General features: G+C 55.2%; 15 non-coding genes across 15 annotated transcripts; all 15 read right to left on the bottom strand.

Annotated features, from left to right (window-relative positions):
• Positions 1–381: 381 nt before the first annotated feature.
• On the bottom strand, positions 382–488 carry LOC138512280 (U6 spliceosomal RNA). Its single transcript, XR_011281131.1, has one exon. It is a non-coding gene; the product is annotated as a U6 spliceosomal RNA (small nuclear RNA).
• A 1,744-nt stretch (positions 489–2,232) lies between these two features.
• On the bottom strand, positions 2,233–2,339 carry LOC138512279 (U6 spliceosomal RNA). Its single transcript, XR_011281130.1, has one exon. It is a non-coding gene; the product is annotated as a U6 spliceosomal RNA (small nuclear RNA).
• Positions 2,340–4,083: 1,744 nt separating this feature from the next.
• On the bottom strand, positions 4,084–4,190 carry LOC138512278 (U6 spliceosomal RNA). Its single transcript, XR_011281129.1, has one exon. It is a non-coding gene; the product is annotated as a U6 spliceosomal RNA (small nuclear RNA).
• A 1,707-nt stretch (positions 4,191–5,897) lies between these two features.
• Positions 5,898–6,004, bottom strand: LOC138512277 (U6 spliceosomal RNA). Its single transcript, XR_011281128.1, has one exon. It is a non-coding gene; the product is annotated as a U6 spliceosomal RNA (small nuclear RNA).
• A 1,744-nt stretch (positions 6,005–7,748) lies between these two features.
• On the bottom strand, positions 7,749–7,855 carry LOC138512276 (U6 spliceosomal RNA). Its single transcript, XR_011281127.1, has one exon. It is a non-coding gene; the product is annotated as a U6 spliceosomal RNA (small nuclear RNA).
• A 1,744-nt stretch (positions 7,856–9,599) lies between these two features.
• On the bottom strand, positions 9,600–9,706 carry LOC138512274 (U6 spliceosomal RNA). The gene has a single exon (XR_011281125.1). It is a non-coding gene; the product is annotated as a U6 spliceosomal RNA (small nuclear RNA).
• A 1,707-nt stretch (positions 9,707–11,413) lies between these two features.
• On the bottom strand, positions 11,414–11,520 carry LOC138512273 (U6 spliceosomal RNA). The gene has a single exon (XR_011281124.1). It is a non-coding gene; the product is annotated as a U6 spliceosomal RNA (small nuclear RNA).
• A 1,744-nt stretch (positions 11,521–13,264) lies between these two features.
• Positions 13,265–13,371, bottom strand: LOC138512272 (U6 spliceosomal RNA). The gene has a single exon (XR_011281123.1). It is a non-coding gene; the product is annotated as a U6 spliceosomal RNA (small nuclear RNA).
• Positions 13,372–15,115: 1,744 nt separating this feature from the next.
• Positions 15,116–15,222, bottom strand: LOC138512270 (U6 spliceosomal RNA). The gene has a single exon (XR_011281122.1). It is a non-coding gene; the product is annotated as a U6 spliceosomal RNA (small nuclear RNA).
• Positions 15,223–16,972: 1,750 nt separating this feature from the next.
• On the bottom strand, positions 16,973–17,079 carry LOC138512269 (U6 spliceosomal RNA). The gene has a single exon (XR_011281121.1). It is a non-coding gene; the product is annotated as a U6 spliceosomal RNA (small nuclear RNA).
• A 1,750-nt stretch (positions 17,080–18,829) lies between these two features.
• On the bottom strand, positions 18,830–18,936 carry LOC138512268 (U6 spliceosomal RNA). Its single transcript, XR_011281120.1, has one exon. It is a non-coding gene; the product is annotated as a U6 spliceosomal RNA (small nuclear RNA).
• Positions 18,937–20,680: 1,744 nt separating this feature from the next.
• LOC138512267 (U6 spliceosomal RNA) lies at positions 20,681–20,787 on the bottom strand. Its single transcript, XR_011281119.1, has one exon. It is a non-coding gene; the product is annotated as a U6 spliceosomal RNA (small nuclear RNA).
• A 1,744-nt stretch (positions 20,788–22,531) lies between these two features.
• Positions 22,532–22,638, bottom strand: LOC138512266 (U6 spliceosomal RNA). Its single transcript, XR_011281118.1, has one exon. It is a non-coding gene; the product is annotated as a U6 spliceosomal RNA (small nuclear RNA).
• Positions 22,639–24,345: 1,707 nt separating this feature from the next.
• Positions 24,346–24,452, bottom strand: LOC138512265 (U6 spliceosomal RNA). Its single transcript, XR_011281117.1, has one exon. It is a non-coding gene; the product is annotated as a U6 spliceosomal RNA (small nuclear RNA).
• A 1,744-nt stretch (positions 24,453–26,196) lies between these two features.
• On the bottom strand, positions 26,197–26,303 carry LOC138512264 (U6 spliceosomal RNA). Its single transcript, XR_011281116.1, has one exon. It is a non-coding gene; the product is annotated as a U6 spliceosomal RNA (small nuclear RNA).
• Positions 26,304–27,091: the final 788 nt, after the last annotated feature.

Genomic DNA, 27,091 nt, shown 5'->3' with positions numbered 1-27,091 from the left:
TTCAGACCCTGCCACCCCTCGCTTGCTTTAAAGGAGCAGTTGGCGAATGACACTGAGCAAAGAATGCACAAGTGGGTAAAGAGATCACACACCTAGAGGCAGCCAGCTCTCATGAAGAGTAGGGCCTAGAAGCAGTGAAGCTTGAGGGGCTGTGCGCTCTTTGCCATGAGCCCCTAGAGGCGGATCATATAGAAAGCGCTATATAGAAATGAGCAGCCAGCAGAGGACAAGGCAGCCGCTCTCGGTGCAGCACAGCACAGAGAGGATCAAGAGAAACGGGAAGGGCTTCCGCGGCAGCGAGCAAGCACAAGACCAGCACGGGAGCGGGGCCCCTTTTATTCTGTCAATAAAAGGTATTTCTCTCCTGGCACGCACGTGTCTAAAAATATGGAACGCTTCACGAATTTGCGTGTCATCCTTGCGCAGGGGCCATGCTAATCTTCTCTGTATCGTTCCAATTTTAGTATATGTGCTGCCGAAGCGAGCACACACTTGGGGCTGAACTGGCCAGTGTATAAAAGCCAGCGCATCGGCTGCCTATTGACCTAGGTTGACTTGTTATGCTCTAACTTTGGCAAGAAACTGTTTGGTTCTGGGGCCGATATGGAACCAAGAGGCAAAGACCAACGACCCAAGCTTCCTCGCTGCTGGTTTGGCCCAAAAGGAAAGGTTCCGTGTGCTTGGCTATTGCAATGCAGGAAGAAAGGATCATGGTCCAGGCTGCATGCAAAGTGGCACCTCCCGTCATAATGCCTGGGTGATGGGTGCTGTGTGCCTGGACGCATCACAATAGTCCCACAAGCCAGAGAAAAGCCAGAGGGCCTGTGAGGGTTTGCTTGGGGGGGGCCCTGTTGAATTCCAGGATAGGCAAGGTGAGGCAGCGGCCTAGTGCGCGGACCCCCGAGAGCCCCGGATTGCTGCTGCCCCCGCCTTCAAGCCAGAGATGCATTTTCAAACCGATGTAAGTTTACGTTTGGCTGCTGGCTTCAGCGACGGTGGCTTCAAAGTCCCGCCGGGACTGCTTTCCTTTGGTAGGGCCAGGAAGCCTCTTACAACAGGTATTGGCTGCCTGTCGCCTGCTTTTATCAACTGTGCCAGGACGTGAGCCTTGTGTGTTACAAAATCAGGACAGCAGGCATTGCAGTGGCTCCTGCTTCAGAAAGGCACCTTGAAGAACAGCACTAGGAGCTAACGGAGGGCACCAGGGGTATGGGGGCCAGTGGTGCAATGGATAAGGCGCCTGACTAGGAGTCAGAAGGTTGTGGGTTCCACTGCCATCCGGCTGGGCTCCCAACTCTGTGCTTTGTTTCTTTGAATTACATTTAAATTCCCTTGGCCTTCACTGCTCGCAATAGACTTTTGATTTTATGTGGGGCGGGCCCGGTTGCACAGCAAGGAAACACCAGGCGCCATCTCGAAGCACCACCAGTAGGGGTCCCTCCAGAAGGCCCCAACAAGCAGCAGATGATTTCTATGCATGTGTGCGTCCTGTCCTTCAATGGGTGGGGGTTGGCTTGTGTTGGACACAGTCCCAGGGCAGCCCTTCACGTCCCTGATCGGCCACGATCGGCCAGAGACCTCTCTGTGAGCGCCGCAGGCGAGCCTTCTCGGGACCTCAGCAACTGAGGGGCACATTTCCAAATGAGGGAGACATTTCCAGAAAGCGCACCAGGGAACGGCTCAGCCTCTGCTTCGTGGCCTAACCCAGCCTGGTCCTTCTCCAACCATCTGGGAGCTGTCCAAAAGCCGGTGGGCCTGGCGGAATGGGCTCCCAGCAGGCCCTGGCTGACTGGTGATTTGCATACACACAGACACACGCACGCACACTCTCTCTCGTGCTATCTGCTGCCTTTCAGACCCTGCCACCCCTCGCTTGCTTTAAAGGAGCAGTTGGCGAATGACACTGAGCAAAGAATGCACAAGTGGGTAAAGAGATCACACACCTAGAGGCAGCCAGCTCTCATGAAGAGTAGGGCCTAGAAGCAGTGAAGCTTGAGGGGCTGTGCGCTCTTTGCCATGAGCCCCTAGAGGCGGGTCATATAGAAAGCGCTATATAGAAATGAGCAGCCAGCAGAGGACAAGGCAGCCGCTCTCGGTGCAGCACAGCACAGAGAGGATCAAGAGAAACGGGAAGGGCTTCCGCGGCAGCGAGCAAGCACAAGACGAGCACGGGAGCGGGGCCCCTTTTATTCTGTCAATAAAAGGTATTTCTCTCCTGGCACGCACGTGTCTAAAAATATGGAACGCTTCACGAATTTGCGTGTCATCCTTGCGCAGGGGCCATGCTAATCTTCTCTGTATCGTTCCAATTTTAGTATATGTGCTGCCGAAGCGAGCACACACTTGGGGCTGAACTGGCCAGTGTATAAAAGCCAGCACATCGGCTGCCTATTGACCTAGGTTGACTTGTTATGCTCTAACTTTGGCAAGAAACTGTTTGGTTCTGGGGCCGATATGGAACCAAGAGGCAAAGACCAACGACCCAAGCTTCCTCGCTGCTGGTTTGGCCCAAAAGGAAAGGTTCCGTGTGCTTGGCTATTGCAATGCAGGAAGAAAGGATCATGGTCCAGGCTGCATGCAAAGTGGCACCTCCCGTCATAATGCCTGGGTGATGGGTGCTGTGTGCCTGGACGCATCACAATAGTCCCACAAGCCAGAGAAAAGCCAGAGGGCCTGTGAGGGTTTGCTTGGGGGGGGCCCTGTTGAATTCCAGGATAGGCAAGGTGAGGCAGCGGCCTAGTGCGCGGACCCCCGAGAGCCCCGGATTGCTGCTGCCCCCGCCTTCAAGCCAGAGATGCATTTTCAAACCGATGTAAGTTTACGTTTGGCTGCTGGCTTCAGCGACAGTGGCTTCAAAGTCCCGCCGGGACTGCTTTCCTTTGGTAGGGCCAGGAAGCCTCTTACAACAGGTATTGGCTGCCTGTCGCCTGCTTTTATCAACTGTGCCAGGACGTGAGCCTTGTGTGTTACAAAATCAGGACAGCAGGCATTGCAGTGGCTCCTGCTTCAGAAAGGCACCTTGAAGAACAGCACTAGGAGCTAACGGAGGGCACCAGGGGTATGGGGGCCAGTGGTGCAATGGATAAGGCGCCTGACTAGGAGTCAGAAGGTTGTGGGTTCCACTGCCATCCGGCTGGGCTCCCAACTCTGTGCTTTGTTTCTTTGAATTACATTTAAATTCCCTTGGCCTTCACTGCTCGCAATAGACTTTTGATTTTATGTGGGGCGGGCCCGGTTGCACAGCAAGGAAACACCAGGCGCCATCTCGAAGCACCACCAGTAGGGGTCCCTCCAGAAGGCCCCAACAAGCAGCAGATGATTTCTATGCATGTGTGCGTCCTGTCCTTCAATGGGTGGGGGTTGGCTTGTGTTGGACACAGTCCCAGGGCAGCCCTTCACGTCCCTGATCGGCCACGATCGGCCAGAGACCTCTCTGTGAGCGCCGCAGGCGAGCCTTCTCGGGACCTCAGCAACTGAGGGGCACATTTCCAAATGAGGGAGACATTTCCAGAAAGCGCACCAGGGAACGGCTCAGCCTCTGCTTCGTGGCCTAACCCAGCCTGGTCCTTCTCCAACCATCTGGGAGCTGTCCAAAAGCCGGTGGGCCTGGCGGAATGGGCTCCCAGCAGGCCCTGGCTGACTGGTGATTTGCATACACACAGACACACGCACGCACACTCTCTCTCGTGCTATCTGCTGCCTTTCAGACCCTGCCACCCCTCGCTTGCTTTAAAGGAGCAGTTGGCGAATGACACTGAGCAAAGAATGCACAAGTGGGTAAAGAGATCACACACCTAGAGGCAGCCAGCTCTCATGAAGAGTAGGGCCTAGAAGCAGTGAAGCTTGAGGGGCTGTGCGCTCTTTGCCATGAGCCCCTAGAGGCGGGTCATATAGAAAGCGCTATATAGAAATGAGCAGCCAGCAGAGGACAAGGCAGCCGCTCTCGGTGCAGCACAGCACAGAGAGGATCAAGAGAAACGGGAAGGGCTTCCGCGGCAGCGAGCAAGCACAAGACCAGCACGGGAGCGGGGCCCCTTTTATTCTGTCAATAAAAGGTATTTCTCTCCTGGCACGCACGTGTCTAAAAATATGGAACGCTTCACGAATTTGCGTGTCATCCTTGCGCAGGGGCCATGCTAATCTTCTCTGTATCGTTCCAATTTTAGTATATGTGCTGCCGAAGCGAGCACACACTTGGGGCTGAACTGGCCAGTGTATAAAAGCCAGCGCATCGGCTGCCTATTGACCTAGGTTGACTTGTTATGCTCTAACTTTGGCAAGAAACTGTTTGGTTCTGGGGCCGGTATGGAACCAAGAGGCAAAGACCAACGACCCAAGCTTCCTCGCTGCTGGTTTGGCCCAAAAGGAAAGGTTCCGTGTGCTTGGCTATTGCAATGCAGGAAGAAAGGATCATGGTCCAGGCTGCATGCAAAGTGGCACCTCCCGTCATAATGCCTGGGTGATGGGTGCTGTGTGCCTGGACGCATCACAATAGTCCCACAAGCCAGAGAAAAGCCAGAGGGCCTGTGAGGGTTTGCTTGGGGGGGGCCCTGTTGAATTCCAGGATAGGCAAGGTGAGGCAGCGGCCTAGTGCGCGGACCCCCGAGAGCCCCGGATTGCTGCTGCCCCCGCCTTCAAGCCAGAGATGCATTTTCAAACCGATGTAAGTTTACGTTTGGCTGCTGGCTTCAGCGACGGTGGCTTCAAAGTCCCGCCGGGTCTGCTTTCCTTTGGTAGGGCCAGGAAGCCTCTTACAACAGGTAATGGCTGCCTGTCGCCTGCTTTTATCAACTGTGCCAGGACGTGAGGCTTGTGTGTTACAAAATCAGGACAGCAGGCATTGCAGTGGCTCCTGCTTCAGAAAGGCACCTTGAAGAACAGCACTAGGAGCTAACGGAGGGCACCAGGGGTATGGGGGGCCAGTGGTGCAATGGATAAGGCGCCTGACTAGGAGTCAGAAGGTTGTGGGTTCCACTGCCATCCGGCTGGGCTCCCAACTCTGTGCTTTGTTTCTTTGAATTACATTTAAATTCCCTTGGCCTTCACTGCTCGCAATAGACTTTTGATTTTATGTGGGGCGGGCCCGGTTGCACAGCAAGGAAACACCAGGCGCCATCTCGAAGCACCACCAGTAGGGGTCCCTCCAGACCGCCCCAACAAGCAGCAGATGATTTCTATGCATGTGTGCGTCCTGTCCTTCAATGGGTGGGGGTTGATCGGCCACGATCGGCCAGAGACCTCTCTTGTGAGCGCCGCAGGCGAGCCTTCTCGGGACCTCAGCAACTGAGGGGCACATTTCCAAATGAGGGAGACATTTCCAGAAAGCGCACCAGGGAACGGCTCAGCCTCTGCTTCGTGGCCTAACCCAGCCTGGTCCTTCTCCAACCATCTGGGAGCTGTCCAAAAGCCGGTGGGCCTGGCGGAATGGGCTCCCAGCAGGCCCTGGCTGACTGGTGATTTGCATACACACAGACACACGCACGCACGCACACTCTCTCTCGTGCTATCTGCTGCCTTTCAGACCCTGCCACCCCTCGCTTGCTTTAAAGGAGCAGTTGGCGAATGACACTGAGCAAAGAATGCACAAGTGGGTAAAGAGATCACACACCTAGAGGCAGCCAGCTCTCATGAAGAGTAGGGCCTAGAAGCAGTGAAGCTTGAGGGGCTGTGCGCTCTTTGCCATGAGCCCCTAGAGGCGGATCATATAGAAAGCGCTATATAGAAATGAGCAGCCAGCAGAGGACAAGGCAGCCGCTCTCGGTGCAGCACAGCACAGAGAGGATCAAGAGAAACGGGAAGGGCTTCCGCGGCAGCGAGCAAGCACAAGACCAGCACGGGAGCGGGGCCCCTTTTATTCTGTCAATAAAAGGTATTTCTCTCCTGGCACGCACGTGTCTAAAAATATGGAACGCTTCACGAATTTGCGTGTCATCCTTGCGCAGGGGCCATGCTAATCTTCTCTGTATCGTTCCAATTTTAGTATATGTGCTGCCGAAGCGAGCACACACTTGGGGCTGAACTGGCCAGTGTATAAAAGCCAGCGCATCGGCTGCCTATTGACCTAGGTTGACTTGTTATGCTCTAACTTTGGCAAGAAACTGTTTGGTTCTGGGGCCGATATGGAACCAAGAGGCAAAGACCAACGACCCAAGCTTCCTCGCTGCTGGTTTGGCCCAAAAGGAAAGGTTCCGTGTGCTTGGCTATTGCAATGCAGGAAGAAAGGATCATGGTCCAGGCTGCATGCAAAGTGGCACCTCCCGTCATAATGCCTGGGTGATGGGTGCTGTGTGCCTGGACGCATCACAATAGTCCCACAAGCCAGAGAAAAGCCAGAGGGCCTGTGAGGGTTTGCTTGGGGGGGGCCCTGTTGAATTCCAGGATAGGCAAGGTGAGGCAGCGGCCTAGTGCGCGGACCCCCGAGAGCCCCGGATTGCTGCTGCCCCCGCCTTCAAGCCAGAGATGCATTTTCAAACCGATGTAAGTTTACGTTTGGCTGCTGGCTTCAGCGACGGTGGCTTCAAAGTCCCGCCGGGACTGCTTTCCTTTGGTAGGGCCAGGAAGCCTCTTACAACAGGTATTGGCTGCCTGTCGCCTGCTTTTATCAACTGTGCCAGGACGTGAGCCTTGTGTGTTACAAAATCAGGACAGCAGGCATTGCAGTGGCTCCTGCTTCAGAAAGGCACCTTGAAGAACAGCACTAGGAGCTAACGGAGGGCACCAGGGGTATGGGGGCCAGTGGTGCAATGGATAAGGCGCCTGACTAGGAGTCAGAAGGTTGTGGGTTCCACTGCCATCCGGCTGGGCTCCCAACTCTGTGCTTTGTTTCTTTGAATTACATTTAAATTCCCTTGGCCTTCACTGCTCGCAATAGACTTTTGATTTTATGTGGGGCGGGCCCGGTTGCACAGCAAGGAAACACCAGGCGCCATCTCGAAGCACCACCAGTAGGGGTCCCTCCAGAAGGCCCCAACAAGCAGCAGATGATTTCTATGCATGTGTGCGTCCTGTCCTTCAATGGGTGGGGGTTGGCTTGTGTTGGACACAGTCCCAGGGCAGCCCTTCACGTCCCTGATCGGCCACGATCGGCCAGAGACCTCTCTGTGAGCGCCGCAGGCGAGCCTTCTCGGGACCTCAGCAACTGAGGGGCACATTTCCAAATGAGGGAGACATTTCCAGAAAGCGCACCAGGGAACGGCTCAGCCTCTGCTTCGTGGCCTAACCCAGCCTGGTCCTTCTCCAACCATCTGGGAGCTGTCCAAAAGCCGGTGGGCCTGGCGGAATGGGCTCCCAGCAGGCCCTGGCTGACTGGTGATTTGCATACACACAGACACACGCACGCACACTCTCTCTCGTGCTATCTGCTGCCTTTCAGACCCTGCCACCCCTCGCTTGCTTTAAAGGAGCAGTTGGCGAATGACACTGAGCAAAGAATGCACAAGTGGGTAAAGAGATCACACACCTAGAGGCAGCCAGCTCTCATGAAGAGTAGGGCCTAGAAGCAGTGAAGCTTGAGGGGCTGTGCGCTCTTTGCCATGAGCCCCTAGAGGCGGGTCATATAGAAAGCGCTATATAGAAATGAGCAGCCAGCAGAGGACAAGGCAGCCGCTCTCGGTGCAGCACAGCACAGAGAGGATCAAGAGAAACGGGAAGGGCTTCCGCGGCAGCGAGCAAGCACAAGACGAGCACGGGAGCGGGGCCCCTTTTATTCTGTCAATAAAAGGTATTTCTCTCCTGGCACGCACGTGTCTAAAAATATGGAACGCTTCACGAATTTGCGTGTCATCCTTGCGCAGGGGCCATGCTAATCTTCTCTGTATCGTTCCAATTTTAGTATATGTGCTGCCGAAGCGAGCACACACTTGGGGCTGAACTGGCCAGTGTATAAAAGCCAGCACATCGGCTGCCTATTGACCTAGGTTGACTTGTTATGCTCTAACTTTGGCAAGAAACTGTTTGGTTCTGGGGCCGATATGGAACCAAGAGGCAAAGACCAACGACCCAAGCTTCCTCGCTGCTGGTTTGGCCCAAAAGGAAAGGTTCCGTGTGCTTGGCTATTGCAATGCAGGAAGAAAGGATCATGGTCCAGGCTGCATGCAAAGTGGCACCTCCCGTCATAATGCCTGGGTGATGGGTGCTGTGTGCCTGGACGCATCACAATAGTCCCACAAGCCAGAGAAAAGCCAGAGGGCCTGTGAGGGTTTGCTTGGGGGGGGCCCTGTTGAATTCCAGGATAGGCAAGGTGAGGCAGCGGCCTAGTGCGCGGACCCCCGAGAGCCCCGGATTGCTGCTGCCCCCGCCTTCAAGCCAGAGATGCATTTTCAAACCGATGTAAGTTTACGTTTGGCTGCTGGCTTCAGCGACAGTGGCTTCAAAGTCCCGCCGGGACTGCTTTCCTTTGGTAGGGCCAGGAAGCCTCTTACAACAGGTATTGGCTGCCTGTCGCCTGCTTTTATCAACTGTGCCAGGACGTGAGCCTTGTGTGTTACAAAATCAGGACAGCAGGCATTGCAGTGGCTCCTGCTTCAGAAAGGCACCTTGAAGAACAGCACTAGGAGCTAACGGAGGGCACCAGGGGTATGGGGGCCAGTGGTGCAATGGATAAGGCGCCTGACTAGGAGTCAGAAGGTTGTGGGTTCCACTGCCATCCGGCTGGGCTCCCAACTCTGTGCTTTGTTTCTTTGAATTACATTTAAATTCCCTTGGCCTTCACTGCTCGCAATAGACTTTTGATTTTATGTGGGGCGGGCCCGGTTGCACAGCAAGGAAACACCAGGCGCCATCTCGAAGCACCACCAGTAGGGGTCCCTCCAGAAGGCCCCAACAAGCAGCAGATGATTTCTATGCATGTGTGCGTCCTGTCCTTCAATGGGTGGGGGTTGGCTTGTGTTGGACACAGTCCCAGGGCAGCCCTTCACGTCCCTGATCGGCCACGATCGGCCAGAGACCTCTCTGTGAGCGCCGCAGGCGAGCCTTCTCGGGACCTCAGCAACTGAGGGGCACATTTCCAAATGAGGGAGACATTTCCAGAAAGCGCACCAGGGAACGGCTCAGCCTCTGCTTCGTGGCCTAACCCAGCCTGGTCCTTCTCCAACCATCTGGGAGCTGTCCAAAAGCCGGTGGGCCTGGCGGAATGGGCTCCCAGCAGGCCCTGGCTGACTGGTGATTTGCATACACACAGACACACGCACGCACACTCTCTCTCGTGCTATCTGCTGCCTTTCAGACCCTGCCACCCCTCGCTTGCTTTAAAGGAGCAGTTGGCGAATGACACTGAGCAAAGAATGCACAAGTGGGTAAAGAGATCACACACCTAGAGGCAGCCAGCTCTCATGAAGAGTAGGGCCTAGAAGCAGTGAAGCTTGAGGGGCTGTGCGCTCTTTGCCATGAGCCCCTAGAGGCGGGTCATATAGAAAGCGCTATATAGAAATGAGCAGCCAGCAGAGGACAAGGCAGCCGCTCTCGGTGCAGCACAGCACAGAGAGGATCAAGAGAAACGGGAAGGGCTTCCGCGGCAGCGAGCAAGCACAAGACCAGCACGGGAGCGGGGCCCCTTTTATTCTGTCAATAAAAGGTATTTCTCTCCTGGCACGCACGTGTCTAAAAATATGGAACGCTTCACGAATTTGCGTGTCATCCTTGCGCAGGGGCCATGCTAATCTTCTCTGTATCGTTCCAATTTTAGTATATGTGCTGCCGAAGCGAGCACACACTTGGGGCTGAACTGGCCAGTGTATAAAAGCCAGCGCATCGGCTGCCTATTGACCTAGGTTGACTTGTTATGCTCTAACTTTGGCAAGAAACTGTTTGGTTCTGGGGCCGGTATGGAACCAAGAGGCAAAGACCAACGACCCAAGCTTCCTCGCTGCTGGTTTGGCCCAAAAGGAAAGGTTCCGTGTGCTTGGCTATTGCAATGCAGGAAGAAAGGATCATGGTCCAGGCTGCATGCAAAGTGGCACCTCCCGTCATAATGCCTGGGTGATGGGTGCTGTGTGCCTGGACGCATCACAATAGTCCCACAAGCCAGAGAAAAGCCAGAGGGCCTGTGAGGGTTTGCTTGGGGGGGGCCCTGTTGAATTCCAGGATAGGCAAGGTGAGGCAGCGGCCTAGTGCGCGGACCCCCGAGAGCCCCGGATTGCTGCTGCCCCCGCCTTCAAGCCAGAGATGCATTTTCAAACCGATGTAAGTTTACGTTTGGCTGCTGGCTTCAGCGACGGTGGCTTCAAAGTCCCGCCGGGTCTGCTTTCCTTTGGTAGGGCCAGGAAGCCTCTTACAACAGGTAATGGCTGCCTGTCGCCTGCTTTTATCAACTGTGCCAGGACGTGAGGCTTGTGTGTTACAAAATCAGGACAGCAGGCATTGCAGTGGCTCCTGCTTCAGAAAGGCACCTTGAAGAACAGCACTAGGAGCTAACGGAGGGCACCAGGGGTATGGGGGGCCAGTGGTGCAATGGATAAGGCGCCTGACTAGGAGTCAGAAGGTTGTGGGTTCCACTGCCATCCGGCTGGGCTCCCAACTCTGTGCTTTGTTTCTTTGAATTACATTTAAATTCCCTTGGCCTTCACTGCTCGCAATAGACTTTTGATTTTATGTGGGGCGGGCCCGGTTGCACAGCAAGGAAACACCAGGCGCCATCTCGAAGCACCACCAGTAGGGGTCCCTCCAGACCGCCCCAACAAGCAGCAGATGATTTCTATGCATGTGTGCGTCCTGTCCTTCAATGGGTGGGGGTTGATCGGCCACGATCGGCCAGAGACCTCTCTTGTGAGCGCCGCAGGCGAGCCTTCTCGGGACCTCAGCAACTGAGGGGCACATTTCCAAATGAGGGAGACATTTCCAGAAAGCGCACCAGGGAACGGCTCAGCCTCTGCTTCGTGGCCTAACCCAGCCTGGTCCTTCTCCAACCATCTGGGAGCTGTCCAAAAGCCGGTGGGCCTGGCGGAATGGGCTCCCAGCAGGCCCTGGCTGACTGGTGATTTGCATACACACAGACACACGCACGCACGCACACTCTCTCTCGTGCTATCTGCTGCCTTTCAGACCCTGCCACCCCTCGCTTGCTTTAAAGGAGCAGTTGGCGAATGACACTGAGCAAAGAATGCACAAGTGGGTAAAGAGATCACACACCTAGAGGCAGCCAGCTCTCATGAAGAGTAGGGCCTAGAAGCAGTGAAGCTTGAGGGGCTGTGCGCTCTTTGCCATGAGCCCCTAGAGGCGGATCATATAGAAAGCGCTATATAGAAATGAGCAGCCAGCAGAGGACAAGGCAGCCGCTCTCGGTGCAGCACAGCACAGAGAGGATCAAGAGAAACGGGAAGGGCTTCCGCGGCAGCGAGCAAGCACAAGACCAGCACGGGAGCGGGGCCCCTTTTATTCTGTCAATAAAAGGTATTTCTCTCCTGGCACGCACGTGTCTAAAAATATGGAACGCTTCACGAATTTGCGTGTCATCCTTGCGCAGGGGCCATGCTAATCTTCTCTGTATCGTTCCAATTTTAGTATATGTGCTGCCGAAGCGAGCACACACTTGGGGCTGAACTGGCCAGTGTATAAAAGCCAGCGCATCGGCTGCCTATTGACCTAGGTTGACTTGTTATGCTCTAACTTTGGCAAGAAACTGTTTGGTTCTGGGGCCGATATGGAACCAAGAGGCAAAGACCAACGACCCAAGCTTCCTCGCTGCTGGTTTGGCCCAAAAGGAAAGGTTCCGTGTGCTTGGCTATTGCAATGCAGGAAGAAAGGATCATGGTCCAGGCTGCATGCAAAGTGGCACCTCCCGTCATAATGCCTGGGTGATGGGTGCTGTGTGCCTGGACGCATCACAATAGTCCCACAAGCCAGAGAAAAGCCAGAGGGCCTGTGAGGGTTTGCTTGGGGGGGGCCCTGTTGAATTCCAGGATAGGCAAGGTGAGGCAGCGGCCTAGTGCGCGGACCCCCGAGAGCCCCGGATTGCTGCTGCCCCCGCCTTCAAGCCAGAGATGCATTTTCAAACCGATGTAAGTTTACGTTTGGCTGCTGGCTTCAGCGACGGTGGCTTCAAAGTCCCGCCGGGACTGCTTTCCTTTGGTAGGGCCAGGAAGCCTCTTACAACAGGTATTGGCTGCCTGTCGCCTGCTTTTATCAACTGTGCCAGGACGTGAGCCTTGTGTGTTACAAAATCAGGACAGCAGGCATTGCAGTGGCTCCTGCTTCAGAAAGGCACCTTGAAGAACAGCACTAGGAGCTAACGGAGGGCACCAGGGGTATGGGGGCCAGTGGTGCAATGGATAAGGCGCCTGACTAGGAGTCAGAAGGTTGTGGGTTCCACTGCCATCCGGCTGGGCTCCCAACTCTGTGCTTTGTTTCTTTGAATTACATTTAAATTCCCTTGGCCTTCACTGCTCGCAATAGACTTTTGATTTTATGTGGGGCGGGCCCGGTTGCACAGCAAGGAAACACCAGGCGCCATCTCGAAGCACCACCAGTAGGGGTCCCTCCAGAAGGCCCCAACAAGCAGCAGATGATTTCTATGCATGTGTGCGTCCTGTCCTTCAATGGGTGGGGGTTGGCTTGTGTTGGACACAGTCCCAGGGCAGCCCTTCACGTCCCTGATCGGCCACGATCGGCCAGAGACCTCTCTGTGAGCGCCGCAGGCGAGCCTTCTCGGGACCTCAGCAACTGAGGGGCACATTTCCAAATGAGGGAGACATTTCCAGAAAGCGCACCAGGGAACGGCTCAGCCTCTGCTTCGTGGCCTAACCCAGCCTGGTCCTTCTCCAACCATCTGGGAGCTGTCCAAAAGCCGGTGGGCCTGGCGGAATGGGCTCCCAGCAGGCCCTGGCTGACTGGTGATTTGCATACACACAGACACACGCACGCACACTCTCTCTCGTGCTATCTGCTGCCTTTCAGACCCTGCCACCCCTCGCTTGCTTTAAAGGAGCAGTTGGCGAATGACACTGAGCAAAGAATGCACAAGTGGGTAAAGAGATCACACACCTAGAGGCAGCCAGCTCTCATGAAGAGTAGGGCCTAGAAGCAGTGAAGCTTGAGGGGCTGTGCGCTCTTTGCCATGAGCCCCTAGAGGCGGGTCATATAGAAAGCGCTATATAGAAATGAGCAGCCAGCAGAGGACAAGGCAGCCGCTCTCGGTGCAGCACAGCACAGAGAGGATCAAGAGAAACGGGAAGGGCTTCCGCGGCAGCGAGCAAGCACAAGACGAGCACGGGAGCGGGGCCCCTTTTATTCTGTCAATAAAAGGTATTTCTCTCCTGGCACGCACGTGTCTAAAAATATGGAACGCTTCACGAATTTGCGTGTCATCCTTGCGCAGGGGCCATGCTAATCTTCTCTGTATCGTTCCAATTTTAGTATATGTGCTGCCGAAGCGAGCACACACTTGGGGCTGAACTGGCCAGTGTATAAAAGCCAGCACATCGGCTGCCTATTGACCTAGGTTGACTTGTTATGCTCTAACTTTGGCAAGAAACTGTTTGGTTCTGGGGCCGATATGGAACCAAGAGGCAAAGACCAACGACCCAAGCTTCCTCGCTGCTGGTTTGGCCCAAAAGGAAAGGTTCCGTGTGCTTGGCTATTGCAATGCAGGAAGAAAGGATCATGGTCCAGGCTGCATGCAAAGTGGCACCTCCCGTCATAATGCCTGGGTGATGGGTGCTGTGTGCCTGGACGCATCACAATAGTCCCACAAGCCAGAGAAAAGCCAGAGGGCCTGTGAGGGTTTGCTTGGGGGGGGCCCTGTTGAATTCCAGGATAGGCAAGGTGAGGCAGCGGCCTAGTGCGCGGACCCCCGAGAGCCCCGGATTGCTGCTGCCCCCGCCTTCAAGCCAGAGATGCATTTTCAAACCGATGTAAGTTTACGTTTGGCTGCTGGCTTCAGCGACAGTGGCTTCAAAGTCCCGCCGGGACTGCTTTCCTTTGGTAGGGCCAGGAAGCCTCTTACAACAGGTATTGGCTGCCTGTCGCCTGCTTTTATCAACTGTGCCAGGACGTGAGCCTTGTGTGTTACAAAATCAGGACAGCAGGCATTGCAGTGGCTCCTGCTTCAGAAAGGCACCTTGAAGAACAGCACTAGGAGCTAACGGAGGGCACCAGGGGTATGGGGGCCAGTGGTGCAATGGATAAGGCGCCTGACTAGGAGTCAGAAGGTTGTGGGTTCCACTGCCATCCGGCTGGGCTCCCAACTCTGTGCTTTGTTTCTTTGAATTACATTTAAATTCCCTTGGCCTTCACTGCTCGCAATAGACTTTTGATTTTATGTGGGGCGGGCCCGGTTGCACAGCAAGGAAACACCAGGCGCCATCTCGAAGCACCACCAGTAGGGGTCCCTCCAGAAGGCCCCAACAAGCAGCAGATGATTTCTATGCATGTGTGCGTCCTGTCCTTCAATGGGTGGGGGTTGGCTTGTGTTGGACACAGTCCCAGGGCAGCCCTTCACGTCCCTGATCGGCCACGATCGGCCAGAGACCTCTCTGTGAGCGCCGCAGGCGAGCCTTCTCGGGACCTCAGCAACTGAGGGGCACATTTCCAAATGAGGGAGACATTTCCAGAAAGCGCACCAGGGAACGGCTCAGCCTCTGCTTCGTGGCCTAACCCAGCCTGGTCCTTCTCCAACCATCTGGGAGCTGTCCAAAAGCCGGTGGGCCTGGCGGAATGGGCTCCCAGCAGGCCCTGGCTGACTGGTGATTTGCATACACACAGACACACGCACGCACACTCTCTCTCGTGCTATCTGCTGCCTTTCAGACCCTGCCACCCCTCGCTTGCTTTAAAGGAGCAGTTGGCGAATGACACTGAGCAAAGAATGCACAAGTGGGTAAAGAGATCACACACCTAGAGGCAGCCAGCTCTCATGAAGAGTAGGGCCTAGAAGCAGTGAAGCTTGAGGGGCTGTGCGCTCTTTGCCATGAGCCCCTAGAGGCGGGTCATATAGAAAGCGCTATATAGAAATGAGCAGCCAGCAGAGGACAAGGCAGCCGCTCTCGGTGCAGCACAGCACAGAGAGGATCAAGAGAAACGGGAAGGGCTTCCGCGGCAGCGAGCAAGCACAAGACCAGCACGGGAGCGGGGCCCCTTTTATTCTGTCAATAAAAGGTATTTCTCTCCTGGCACGCACGTGTCTAAAAATATGGAACGCTTCACGAATTTGCGTGTCATCCTTGCGCAGGGGCCATGCTAATCTTCTCTGTATCGTTCCAATTTTAGTATATGTGCTGCCGAAGCGAGCACACACTTGGGGCTGAACTGGCCAGTGTATAAAAGCCAGCGCATCGGCTGCCTATTGACCTAGGTTGACTTGTTATGCTCTAACTTTGGCAAGAAACTGTTTGGTTCTGGGGCCGGTATGGAACCAAGAGGCAAAGACCAACGACCCAAGCTTCCTCGCTGCTGGTTTGGCCCAAAAGGAAAGGTTCCGTGTGCTTGGCTATTGCAATGCAGGAAGAAAGGATCATGGTCCAGGCTGCATGCAAAGTGGCACCTCCCGTCATAATGCCTGGGTGATGGGTGCTGTGTGCCTGGACGCATCACAATAGTCCCACAAGCCAGAGAAAAGCCAGAGGGCCTGTGAGGGTTTGCTTGGGGGGGGCCCTGTTGAATTCCAGGATAGGCAAGGTGAGGCAGCGGCCTAGTGCGCGGACCCCCGAGAGCCCCGGATTGCTGCTGCCCCCGCCTTCAAGCCAGAGATGCATTTTCAAACCGATGTAAGTTTACGTTTGGCTGCTGGCTTCAGCGACGGTGGCTTCAAAGTCCCGCCGGGTCTGCTTTCCTTTGGTAGGGCCAGGAAGCCTCTTACAACAGGTAATGGCTGCCTGTCGCCTGCTTTTATCAACTGTGCCAGGACGTGAGGCTTGTGTGTTACAAAATCAGGACAGCAGGCATTGCAGTGGCTCCTGCTTCAGAAAGGCACCTTGAAGAACAGCACTAGGAGCTAACGGAGGGCACCAGGGGTATGGGGGGCCAGTGGTGCAATGGATAAGGCGCCTGACTAGGAGTCAGAAGGTTGTGGGTTCCACTGCCATCCGGCTGGGCTCCCAACTCTGTGCTTTGTTTCTTTGAATTACATTTAAATTCCCTTGGCCTTCACTGCTCGCAATAGACTTTTGATTTTATGTGGGGCGGGCCCGGTTGCACAGCAAGGAAACACCAGGCGCCATCTCGAAGCACCACCAGTAGGGGTCCCTCCAGAAGGCCCCAACAAGCAGCAGATGATTTCTATGCATGTGTGCGTCCTGTCCTTCAATGGGTGGGGGTTGGCTTGTGTTGGACACAGTCCCAGGGCAGCCCTTCACGTCCCTGATCGGCCACGATCGGCCAGAGACCTCTCTGGTGAGCGCCGCAGGCGAGCCTTCTCGGGACCTCAGCAACTGAGGGGCACATTTCCAAATGAGGGAGACATTTCCAGAAAGCGCACCAGGGAACGGCTCAGCCTCTGCTTCGTGGCCTAACCCAGCCTGGTCCTTCTCCAACCATCTGGGAGCTGTCCAAAAGCCGGTGGGCCTGGCGGAATGGGCTCCCAGCAGGCCCTGGCTGACTGGTGATTTGCATACACACAGACACACGCACGCACGCACACTCTCTCTCGTGCTATCTGCTGCCTTTCAGACCCTGCCACCCCTCGCTTGCTTTAAAGGAGCAGTTGGCGAATGACACTGAGCAAAGAATGCACAAGTGGGTAAAGAGATCACACACCTAGAGGCAGCCAGCTCTCATGAAGAGTAGGGCCTAGAAGCAGTGAAGCTTGAGGGGCTGTGCGCTCTTTGCCATGAGCCCCTAGAGGCGGGTCATATAGAAAGCGCTATATAGAAATGAGCAGCCAGCAGAGGACAAGGCAGCCGCTCTCGGTGCAGCACAGCACAGAGAGGATCAAGAGAAACGGGAAGGGCTTCCGCGGCAGCGAGCAAGCACAAGACCAGCACGGGAGCGGGGCCCCTTTTATTCTGTCAATAAAAGGTATTTCTCTCCTGGCACGCACGTGTCTAAAAATATGGAACGCTTCACGAATTTGCGTGTCATCCTTGCGCAGGGGCCATGCTAATCTTCTCTGTATCGTTCCAATTTTAGTATATGTGCTGCCGAAGCGAGCACACACTTGGGGCTGAACTGGCCAGTGTATAAAAGCCAGCGCATCGGCTGCCTATTGACCTAGGTTGACTTGTTATGCTCTAACTTTGGCAAGAAACTGTTTGGTTCTGGGGCCGGTATGGAACCAAGAGGCAAAGACCAACGACCCAAGCTTCCTCGCTGCTGGTTTGGCCCAAAAGGAAAGGTTCCGTGTGCTTGGCTATTGCAATGCAGGAAGAAAGGATCATGGTCCAGGCTGCATGCAAAGTGGCACCTCCCGTCATAATGCCTGGGTGATGGGTGCTGTGTGCCTGGACGCATCACAATAGTCCCACAAGCCAGAGAAAAGCCAGAGGGCCTGTGAGGGTTTGCTTGGGGGGGGCCCTGTTGAATTCCAGGATAGGCAAGGTGAGGCAGCGGCCTAGTGCGCGGACCCCCGAGAGCCCCGGATTGCTGCTGCCCCCGCCTTCAAGCCAGAGATGCATTTTCAAACCGATGTAAGTTTACGTTTGGCTGCTGGCTTCAGCGACGGTGGCTTCAAAGTCCCGCCGGGTCTGCTTTCCTTTGGTAGGGCCAGGAAGCCTCTTACAACAGGTAATGGCTGCCTGTCGCCTGCTTTTATCAACTGTGCCAGGACGTGAGGCTTGTGTGTTACAAAATCAGGACAGCAGGCATTGCAGTGGCTCCTGCTTCAGAAAGGCACCTTGAAGAACAGCACTAGGAGCTAACGGAGGGCACCAGGGGTATGGGGGGCCAGTGGTGCAATGGATAAGGCGCCTGACTAGGAGTCAGAAGGTTGTGGGTTCCACTGCCATCCGGCTGGGCTCCCAACTCTGTGCTTTGTTTCTTTGAATTACATTTAAATTCCCTTGGCCTTCACTGCTCGCAATAGACTTTTGATTTTATGTGGGGCGGGCCCGGTTGCACAGCAAGGAAACACCAGGCGCCATCTCGAAGCACCACCAGTAGGGGTCCCTCCAGACCGCCCCAACAAGCAGCAGATGATTTCTATGCATGTGTGCGTCCTGTCCTTCAATGGGTGGGGGTTGGCTTGTGTTGGACACAGTCCCAGGGCAGCCCTTCACGTCCCTGATCGGCCACGATCGGCCAGAGACCTCTCTTGTGAGCGCCGCAGGCGAGCCTTCTCGGGACCTCAGCAACTGAGGGGCACATTTCCAAATGAGGGAGACATTTCCAGAAAGCGCACCAGGGAACGGCTCAGCCTCTGCTTCGTGGCCTAACCCAGCCTGGTCCTTCTCCAACCATCTGGGAGCTGTCCAAAAGCCGGTGGGCCTGGCGGAATGGGCTCCCAGCAGGCCCTGGCTGACTGGTGATTTGCATACACACAGACACACGCACGCACGCACACTCTCTCTCGTGCTATCTGCTGCCTTTCAGACCCTGCCACCCCTCGCTTGCTTTAAAGGAGCAGTTGGCGAATGACACTGAGCAAAGAATGCACAAGTGGGTAAAGAGATCACACACCTAGAGGCAGCCAGCTCTCATGAAGAGTAGGGCCTAGAAGCAGTGAAGCTTGAGGGGCTGTGCGCTCTTTGCCATGAGCCCCTAGAGGCGGATCATATAGAAAGCGCTATATAGAAATGAGCAGCCAGCAGAGGACAAGGCAGCCGCTCTCGGTGCAGCACAGCACAGAGAGGATCAAGAGAAACGGGAAGGGCTTCCGCGGCAGCGAGCAAGCACAAGACCAGCACGGGAGCGGGGCCCCTTTTATTCTGTCAATAAAAGGTATTTCTCTCCTGGCACGCACGTGTCTAAAAATATGGAACGCTTCACGAATTTGCGTGTCATCCTTGCGCAGGGGCCATGCTAATCTTCTCTGTATCGTTCCAATTTTAGTATATGTGCTGCCGAAGCGAGCACACACTTGGGGCTGAACTGGCCAGTGTATAAAAGCCAGCGCATCGGCTGCCTATTGACCTAGGTTGACTTGTTATGCTCTAACTTTGGCAAGAAACTGTTTGGTTCTGGGGCCGATATGGAACCAAGAGGCAAAGACCAACGACCCAAGCTTCCTCGCTGCTGGTTTGGCCCAAAAGGAAAGGTTCCGTGTGCTTGGCTATTGCAATGCAGGAAGAAAGGATCATGGTCCAGGCTGCATGCAAAGTGGCACCTCCCGTCATAATGCCTGGGTGATGGGTGCTGTGTGCCTGGACGCATCACAATAGTCCCACAAGCCAGAGAAAAGCCAGAGGGCCTGTGAGGGTTTGCTTGGGGGGGGCCCTGTTGAATTCCAGGATAGGCAAGGTGAGGCAGCGGCCTAGTGCGCGGACCCCCGAGAGCCCCGGATTGCTGCTGCCCCCGCCTTCAAGCCAGAGATGCATTTTCAAACCGATGTAAGTTTACGTTTGGCTGCTGGCTTCAGCGACGGTGGCTTCAAAGTCCCGCCGGGACTGCTTTCCTTTGGTAGGGCCAGGAAGCCTCTTACAACAGGTATTGGCTGCCTGTCGCCTGCTTTTATCAACTGTGCCAGGACGTGAGCCTTGTGTGTTACAAAATCAGGACAGCAGGCATTGCAGTGGCTCCTGCTTCAGAAAGGCACCTTGAAGAACAGCACTAGGAGCTAACGGAGGGCACCAGGGGTATGGGGGCCAGTGGTGCAATGGATAAGGCGCCTGACTAGGAGTCAGAAGGTTGTGGGTTCCACTGCCATCCGGCTGGGCTCCCAACTCTGTGCTTTGTTTCTTTGAATTACATTTAAATTCCCTTGGCCTTCACTGCTCGCAATAGACTTTTGATTTTATGTGGGGCGGGCCCGGTTGCACAGCAAGGAAACACCAGGCGCCATCTCGAAGCACCACCAGTAGGGGTCCCTCCAGAAGGCCCCAACAAGCAGCAGATGATTTCTATGCATGTGTGCGTCCTGTCCTTCAATGGGTGGGGGTTGGCTTGTGTTGGACACAGTCCCAGGGCAGCCCTTCACGTCCCTGATCGGCCACGATCGGCCAGAGACCTCTCTGTGAGCGCCGCAGGCGAGCCTTCTCGGGACCTCAGCAACTGAGGGGCACATTTCCAAATGAGGGAGACATTTCCAGAAAGCGCACCAGGGAACGGCTCAGCCTCTGCTTCGTGGCCTAACCCAGCCTGGTCCTTCTCCAACCATCTGGGAGCTGTCCAAAAGCCGGTGGGCCTGGCGGAATGGGCTCCCAGCAGGCCCTGGCTGACTGGTGATTTGCATACACACAGACACACGCACGCACACTCTCTCTCGTGCTATCTGCTGCCTTTCAGACCCTGCCACCCCTCGCTTGCTTTAAAGGAGCAGTTGGCGAATGACACTGAGCAAAGAATGCACAAGTGGGTAAAGAGATCACACACCTAGAGGCAGCCAGCTCTCATGAAGGGTAGGGCCTAGAAGCAGTGAAGCTTGAGGGGCTGTGCGCTCTTTGCCATGAGCCCCTAGAGGCGGATCATATAGAAAGCGCTATATAGAAATGAGCAGCCAGCAGAGGACAAGGCAGCCGCTCTCGGTGCAGCACAGCACAGAGAGGATCAAGAGAAACGGGAAGGGCTTCCGCGGCAGCGAGCAAGCACAAGACGAGCACGGGAGCGGGGCCCCTTTTATTCTGTCAATAAAAGGTATTTCTCTCCTGGCACGCACGTGTCTAAAAATATGGAACGCTTCACGAATTTGCGTGTCATCCTTGCGCAGGGGCCATGCTAATCTTCTCTGTATCGTTCCAATTTTAGTATATGTGCTGCCGAAGCGAGCACACACTTGGGGCTGAACTGGCCAGTGTATAAAAGCCAGCACATCGGCTGCCTATTGACCTAGGTTGACTTGTTATGCTCTAACTTTGGCAAGAAACTGTTTGGTTCTGGGGCCGATATGGAACCAAGAGGCAAAGACCAACGACCCAAGCTTCCTCGCTGCTGGTTTGGCCCAAAAGGAAAGGTTCCGTGTGCTTGGCTATTGCAATGCAGGAAGAAAGGATCATGGTCCAGGCTGCATGCAAAGTGGCACCTCCCGTCATAATGCCTGGGTGATGGGTGCTGTGTGCCTGGACGCATCACAATAGTCCCACAAGCCAGAGAAAAGCCAGAGGGCCTGTGAGGGTTTGCTTGGGGGGGGCCCTGTTGAATTCCAGGATAGGCAAGGTGAGGCAGCGGCCTAGTGCGCGGACCCCCGAGAGCCCCGGATTGCTGCTGCCCCCGCCTTCAAGCCAGAGATGCATTTTCAAACCGATGTAAGTTTACGTTTGGCTGCTGGCTTCAGCGACAGTGGCTTCAAAGTCCCGCCGGGACTGCTTTCCTTTGGTAGGGCCAGGAAGCCTCTTACAACAGGTATTGGCTGCCTGTCGCCTGCTTTTATCAACTGTGCCAGGACGTGAGCCTTGTGTGTTACAAAATCAGGACAGCAGGCATTGCAGTGGCTCCTGCTTCAGAAAGGCACCTTGAAGAACAGCACTAGGAGCTAACGGAGGGCACCAGGGGTATGGGGGCCAGTGGTGCAATGGATAAGGCGCCTGACTAGGAGTCAGAAGGTTGTGGGTTCCACTGCCATCCGGCTGGGCTCCCAACTCTGTGCTTTGTTTCTTTGAATTACATTTAAATTCCCTTGGCCTTCACTGCTCGCAATAGACTTTTGATTTTATGTGGGGCGGGCCCGGTTGCACAGCAAGGAAACACCAGGCGCCATCTCGAAGCACCACCAGTAGGGGTCCCTCCAGAAGGCCCCAACAAGCAGCAGATGATTTCTATGCATGTGTGCGTCCTGTCCTTCAATGGGTGGGGGTTGGCTTGTGTTGGACACAGTCCCAGGGCAGCCCTTCACGTCCCTGATCGGCCACGATCGGCCAGAGACCTCTCTGTGAGCGCCGCAGGCGAGCCTTCTCGGGACCTCAGCAACTGAGGGGCACATTTCCAAATGAGGGAGACATTTCCAGAAAGCGCACCAGGGAACGGCTCAGCCTCTGCTTCGTGGCCTAACCCAGCCTGGTCCTTCTCCAACCATCTGGGAGCTGTCCAAAAGCCGGTGGGCCTGGCGGAATGGGCTCCCAGCAGGCCCTGGCTGACTGGTGATTTGCATACACACAGACACACGCACGCACACTCTCTCTCGTGCTATCTGCTGCCTTTCAGACCCTGCCACCCCTCGCTTGCTTTAAAGGAGCAGTTGGCGAATGACACTGAGCAAAGAATGCACAAGTGGGTAAAGAGATCACACACCTAGAGGCAGCCAGCTCTCATGAAGAGTAGGGCCTAGAAGCAGTGAAGCTTGAGGGGCTGTGCGCTCTTTGCCATGAGCCCCTAGAGGCGGGTCATATAGAAAGCGCTATATAGAAATGAGCAGCCAGCAGAGGACAAGGCAGCCGCTCTCGGTGCAGCACAGCACAGAGAGGATCAAGAGAAACGGGAAGGGCTTCCGCGGCAGCGAGCAAGCACAAGACCAGCACGGGAGCGGGGCCCCTTTTATTCTGTCAATAAAAGGTATTTCTCTCCTGGCACGCACGTGTCTAAAAATATGGAACGCTTCACGAATTTGCGTGTCATCCTTGCGCAGGGGCCATGCTAATCTTCTCTGTATCGTTCCAATTTTAGTATATGTGCTGCCGAAGCGAGCACACACTTGGGGCTGAACTGGCCAGTGTATAAAAGCCAGCGCATCGGCTGCCTATTGACCTAGGTTGACTTGTTATGCTCTAACTTTGGCAAGAAACTGTTTGGTTCTGGGGCCGGTATGGAACCAAGAGGCAAAGACCAACGACCCAAGCTTCCTCGCTGCTGGTTTGGCCCAAAAGGAAAGGTTCCGTGTGCTTGGCTATTGCAATGCAGGAAGAAAGGATCATGGTCCAGGCTGCATGCAAAGTGGCACCTCCCGTCATAATGCCTGGGTGATGGGTGCTGTGTGCCTGGACGCATCACAATAGTCCCACAAGCCAGAGAAAAGCCAGAGGGCCTGTGAGGGTTTGCTTGGGGGGGGCCCTGTTGAATTCCAGGATAGGCAAGGTGAGGCAGCGGCCTAGTGCGCGGACCCCCGAGAGCCCCGGATTGCTGCTGCCCCCGCCTTCAAGCCAGAGATGCATTTTCAAACCGATGTAAGTTTACGTTTGGCTGCTGGCTTCAGCGACGGTGGCTTCAAAGTCCCGCCGGGTCTGCTTTCCTTTGGTAGGGCCAGGAAGCCTCTTACAACAGGTAATGGCTGCCTGTCGCCTGCTTTTATCAACTGTGCCAGGACGTGAGGCTTGTGTGTTACAAAATCAGGACAGCAGGCATTGCAGTGGCTCCTGCTTCAGAAAGGCACCTTGAAGAACAGCACTAGGAGCTAACGGAGGGCACCAGGGGTATGGGGGGCCAGTGGTGCAATGGATAAGGCGCCTGACTAGGAGTCAGAAGGTTGTGGGTTCCACTGCCATCCGGCTGGGCTCCCAACTCTGTGCTTTGTTTCTTTGAATTACATTTAAATTCCCTTGGCCTTCACTGCTCGCAATAGACTTTTGATTTTATGTGGGGCGGGCCCGGTTGCACAGCAAGGAAACACCAGGCGCCATCTCGAAGCACCACCAGTAGGGGTCCCTCCAGACCGCCCCAACAAGCAGCAGATGATTTCTATGCATGTGTGCGTCCTGTCCTTCAATGGGTGGGGGTTGATCGGCCACGATCGGCCAGAGACCTCTCTTGTGAGCGCCGCAGGCGAGCCTTCTCGGGACCTCAGCAACTGAGGGGCACATTTCCAAATGAGGGAGACATTTCCAGAAAGCGCACCAGGGAACGGCTCAGCCTCTGCTTCGTGGCCTAACCCAGCCTGGTCCTTCTCCAACCATCTGGGAGCTGTCCAAAAGCCGGTGGGCCTGGCGGAATGGGCTCCCAGCAGGCCCTGGCTGACTGGTGATTTGCATACACACAGACACACGCACGCACGCACACTCTCTCTCGTGCTATCTGCTGCCTTTCAGACCCTGCCACCCCTCGCTTGCTTTAAAGGAGCAGTTGGCGAATGACACTGAGCAAAGAATGCACAAGTGGGTAAAGAGATCACACACCTAGAGGCAGCCAGCTCTCATGAAGAGTAGGGCCTAGAAGCAGTGAAGCTTGAGGGGCTGTGCGCTCTTTGCCATGAGCCCCTAGAGGCGGATCATATAGAAAGCGCTATATAGAAATGAGCAGCCAGCAGAGGACAAGGCAGCCGCTCTCGGTGCAGCACAGCACAGAGAGGATCAAGAGAAACGGGAAGGGCTTCCGCGGCAGCGAGCAAGCACAAGACCAGCACGGGAGCGGGGCCCCTTTTATTCTGTCAATAAAAGGTATTTCTCTCCTGGCACGCACGTGTCTAAAAATATGGAACGCTTCACGAATTTGCGTGTCATCCTTGCGCAGGGGCCATGCTAATCTTCTCTGTATCGTTCCAATTTTAGTATATGTGCTGCCGAAGCGAGCACACACTTGGGGCTGAACTGGCCAGTGTATAAAAGCCAGCGCATCGGCTGCCTATTGACCTAGGTTGACTTGTTATGCTCTAACTTTGGCAAGAAACTGTTTGGTTCTGGGGCCGATATGGAACCAAGAGGCAAAGACCAACGACCCAAGCTTCCTCGCTGCTGGTTTGGCCCAAAAGGAAAGGTTCCGTGTGCTTGGCTATTGCAATGCAGGAAGAAAGGATCATGGTCCAGGCTGCATGCAAAGTGGCACCTCCCGTCATAATGCCTGGGTGATGGGTGCTGTGTGCCTGGACGCATCACAATAGTCCCACAAGCCAGAGAAAAGCCAGAGGGCCTGTGAGGGTTTGCTTGGGGGGGGCCCTGTTGAATTCCAGGATAGGCAAGGTGAGGCAGCGGCCTAGTGCGCGGACCCCCGAGAGCCCCGGATTGCTGCTGCCCCCGCCTTCAAGCCAGAGATGCATTTTCAAACCGATGTAAGTTTACGTTTGGCTGCTGGCTTCAGCGACGGTGGCTTCAAAGTCCCGCCGGGACTGCTTTCCTTTGGTAGGGCCAGGAAGCCTCTTACAACAGGTATTGGCTGCCTGTCGCCTGCTTTTATCAACTGTGCCAGGACGTGAGCCTTGTGTGTTACAAAATCAGGACAGCAGGCATTGCAGTGGCTCCTGCTTCAGAAAGGCACCTTGAAGAACAGCACTAGGAGCTAACGGAGGGCACCAGGGGTATGGGGGCCAGTGGTGCAATGGATAAGGCGCCTGACTAGGAGTCAGAAGGTTGTGGGTTCCACTGCCATCCGGCTGGGCTCCCAACTCTGTGCTTTGTTTCTTTGAATTACATTTAAATTCCCTTGGCCTTCACTGCTCGCAATAGACTTTTGATTTTATGTGGGGCGGGCCCGGTTGCACAGCAAGGAAACACCAGGCGCCATCTCGAAGCACCACCAGTAGGGGTCCCTCCAGAAGGCCCCAACAAGCAGCAGATGATTTCTATGCATGTGTGCGTCCTGTCCTTCAATGGGTGGGGGTTGGCTTGTGTTGGACACAGTCCCAGGGCAGCCCTTCACGTCCCTGATCGGCCACGATCGGCCAGAGACCTCTCTGTGAGCGCCGCAGGCGAGCCTTCTCGGGACCTCAGCAACTGAGGGGCACATTTCCAAATGAGGGAGACATTTCCAGAAAGCGCACCAGGGAACGGCTCAGCCTCTGCTTCGTGGCCTAACCCAGCCTGGTCCTTCTCCAACCATCTGGGAGCTGTCCAAAAGCCGGTGGGCCTGGCGGAATGGGCTCCCAGCAGGCCCTGGCTGACTGGTGATTTGCATACACACAGACACACGCACGCACACTCTCTCTCGTGCTATCTGCTGCCTTTCAGACCCTGCCACCCCTCGCTTGCTTTAAAGGAGCAGTTGGCGAATGACACTGAGCAAAGAATGCACAAGTGGGTAAAGAGATCACACACCTAGAGGCAGCCAGCTCTCATGAAGAGTAGGGCCTAGAAGCAGTGAAGCTTGAGGGGCTGTGCGCTCTTTGCCATGAGCCCCTAGAGGCGGGTCATATAGAAAGCGCTATATAGAAATGAGCAGCCAGCAGAGGACAAGGCAGCCGCTCTCGGTGCAGCACAGCACAGAGAGGATCAAGAGAAACGGGAAGGGCTTCCGCGGCAGCGAGCAAGCACAAGACGAGCACGGGAGCGGGGCCCCTTTTATTCTGTCAATAAAAGGTATTTCTCTCCTGGCACGCACGTGTCTAAAAATATGGAACGCTTCACGAATTTGCGTGTCATCCTTGCGCAGGGGCCATGCTAATCTTCTCTGTATCGTTCCAATTTTAGTATATGTGCTGCCGAAGCGAGCACACACTTGGGGCTGAACTGGCCAGTGTATAAAAGCCAGCACATCGGCTGCCTATTGACCTAGGTTGACTTGTTATGCTCTAACTTTGGCAAGAAACTGTTTGGTTCTGGGGCCGATATGGAACCAAGAGGCAAAGACCAACGACCCAAGCTTCCTCGCTGCTGGTTTGGCCCAAAAGGAAAGGTTCCGTGTGCTTGGCTATTGCAATGCAGGAAGAAAGGATCATGGTCCAGGCTGCATGCAAAGTGGCACCTCCCGTCATAATGCCTGGGTGATGGGTGCTGTGTGCCTGGACGCATCACAATAGTCCCACAAGCCAGAGAAAAGCCAGAGGGCCTGTGAGGGTTTGCTTGGGGGGGGCCCTGTTGAATTCCAGGATAGGCAAGGTGAGGCAGCGGCCTAGTGCGCGGACCCCCGAGAGCCCCGGATTGCTGCTGCCCCCGCCTTCAAGCCAGAGATGCATTTTCAAACCGATGTAAGTTTACGTTTGGCTGCTGGCTTCAGCGACAGTGGCTTCAAAGTCCCGCCGGGACTGCTTTCCTTTGGTAGGGCCAGGAAGCCTCTTACAACAGGTATTGGCTGCCTGTCGCCTGCTTTTATCAACTGTGCCAGGACGTGAGCCTTGTGTGTTACAAAATCAGGACAGCAGGCATTGCAGTGGCTCCTGCTTCAGAAAGGCACCTTGAAGAACAGCACTAGGAGCTAACGGAGGGCACCAGGGGTATGGGGGCCAGTGGTGCAATGGATAAGGCGCCTGACTAGGAGTCAGAAGGTTGTGGGTTCCACTGCC

The sequence above is a fragment of the Ambystoma mexicanum genome, chromosome 6p (genome assembly GCF_040938575.1).
Source record: "Ambystoma mexicanum isolate Mex_15411 chromosome 6p, UKY_AmexF1_1, whole genome shotgun sequence".
Lineage (NCBI taxonomy): Eukaryota > Metazoa > Chordata > Amphibia > Caudata > Ambystomatidae > Ambystoma > Ambystoma mexicanum.
Note: the sequence above shows the minus strand (reverse complement) of the source record. Positions and strands in the feature narration are given on the sequence as shown.